The sequence below is a fragment of the Panicum virgatum genome, chromosome 6N (genome assembly GCF_016808335.1).
Source record: "Panicum virgatum strain AP13 chromosome 6N, P.virgatum_v5, whole genome shotgun sequence".
In the NCBI taxonomy this organism is placed as follows: Eukaryota; Viridiplantae; Streptophyta; class Magnoliopsida; order Poales; family Poaceae; genus Panicum; species Panicum virgatum.
Genome location: NC_053150.1, coordinates 404917 through 407092, shown reverse-complemented (window position 1 = coordinate 407092; position 2176 = coordinate 404917).

The window sequence follows — 2176 nt, the reverse complement described above, 5'->3', positions numbered from 1 at the left end:
GTAACTGAATGACAACTTAGGTGGACTAATAAGTGTTTATGTTGAGATACACAGGAGATTAGTCCACACAAAGACACTAGTATGAGCAACATGTGCCATGGAGCAGAAATGGCTAAGGGTTGGTGCTATGCTCATATAGTGTGATCGAGAAGCTCATTGCATATGAGACATGAGATGGAGTTATGTGACCAAAGTGGAGAAGATCAAGACAAGGCTAGGCTTGATGGACCGGTTGCAATGGAGAAGGGCAAGTCAAGGCTTTGAAGCGAGGGACCGCGAGGCGGTGAAGCTTGGGCAAGATTTGGCGCTGATGGACCGAGGCAACGGTAAAGAGCGAGCAAGGTCAAGATCGATGGACCAAAGAGGTCATGTAATGATATGGAGTGGATCATATCATTTAAGAAAGATCAAGCCAAGTGTTGACTCATGATGATGATCAAAAGGCTTGATGGAGTTTGGTGCGTGTGTGGCATCAACATTTGGGAAGATGAAATGGAATGCGCAAGGCAAATGTATGACTTGTAGGGCATTTCATTTCACCGGTCAAAGGTTGTGTAGAGAAGTGCATGACCGGATTTAGGATAGATGGCCGTACTATCAAGAGGGGCAAACTTGTTTGCATATCGGTCATCTAGTGCCACTTGAGCAATCTATCATTGCGATGTTGCTAGGATCGAGTGGCGTGGTGAGATCAAGTGAAAGTCCTTTGAAAATGATTGTGAAATGCTAACACACATGCACATGGTGTTGTTCACGTGGTTGTGTTGGCACATTTGCAAAGGAGAAAGAGTTGGAGTTGATGTTGATCAACTTTTGGAAGCAAGAAAGGTTTTTCGGTTTTCTCCGGAAATTAGGTGGTCTCTTGGAGTGGAATACTGCTTTGATCCATTGTGTTTTGGATCAAGTATTCAGTTGGGTTGTGTAGCCCTCTGAATTAGCTTTCCATAGAGTCCAAGATCACCTAATTTGGACATCGGAGCTAAGAGTTATGGCCGTTTTACCGAGGTACATTTCTGCTGGAAATATACCTGCGGACGGTCCGCTCAAGGGGGGCGGACGGTCCGTCGTTATCTCGGATGAGCTTGAACAGAACCGTTTTTGGCTCTGTTGGTGGTCCAAAATGAACTGCAGACCGTCCGGTCCATGGGGGCGGACGGTCCGCCTTTAAAAGCTGAAACGGGCGCAGAAACTTGGTAGTTCTGTCTTGGGTGTCCAAAATAAACTGCGGACCGTCCGGTCCTTGGGGGCGGACGGTCCACCTCCTACTGAAAATTCTGGGACAGAAACACTGCGGTTTCTGTGTGTGCTCACTTTTTGAACTGCAGACAGTCCGCCCCTGGGGAGCGGACAGTCCGCCAGTCACTTCCAGTTTTAGACAGAGACGTTTGCAAATCGGTTGGTTAGAAGTTTTGAACCGCGGACAGTCCGCCCCAGGGGCGCGGACAGTCCGCCCGGGGCTCTAACGGTCGACTCTGACACATAATCATTGAAGATCTAGCCGTTGGGTTTGAATGGCGGACAGTCCGGTTTTTGTGAGGCGGACAGTCCGCGAAAACTCTGTTTTCACGGGTTTTAAGTGTAACGGCTAGTTTGGGGCCTCCCTCTATAAATAGAGGGTGTGGCCGGCCATTTGAGGTGGCTGAGCACCTTGGGGACTTGGTGTCCATGTGTGAGAGTGCTTGAGAGCCCTCTACTCACTCTAACTTGATAGTAATCATCCGATCGAGTGAGAGAGCGATTCTAGTGCAATTGCTTTGAGAGATTGCATCGAGTGGCACTAGGTGATCGTGTTGCAAGCCGGTGTGCTTGTTACTCTTGGAGGTTGCCACCTCCTAGACGGCTTGGTGGCAAGAGGCTCCGTTGAACCCCGCAAGAAGATTGTGCGGTGCTCCGGAGAAGAGATTGTGAGGGGTATTGTGCTCACCCCGCGGGAGCCGCGAAGAGCAACTCTAGTTGAGCGAGACGTGAAGAGCAACAAGTGGTCCGGACGGATCATGTGCTAGAGCTCGGTGTGAGCACTCCACGTGGGAGAGTGTGACTTGAGAGTCACCACTAGCAAGAGGATCGGCGGCAACCTTGGAGCTTGTCTCAACGGGGATTAGCTTTGTGGCAACCAAGTGAACCTCGGGATAAAAATCACCGTGTCAATCTTGTCTACTCTTCTCGGTGGTTTGCA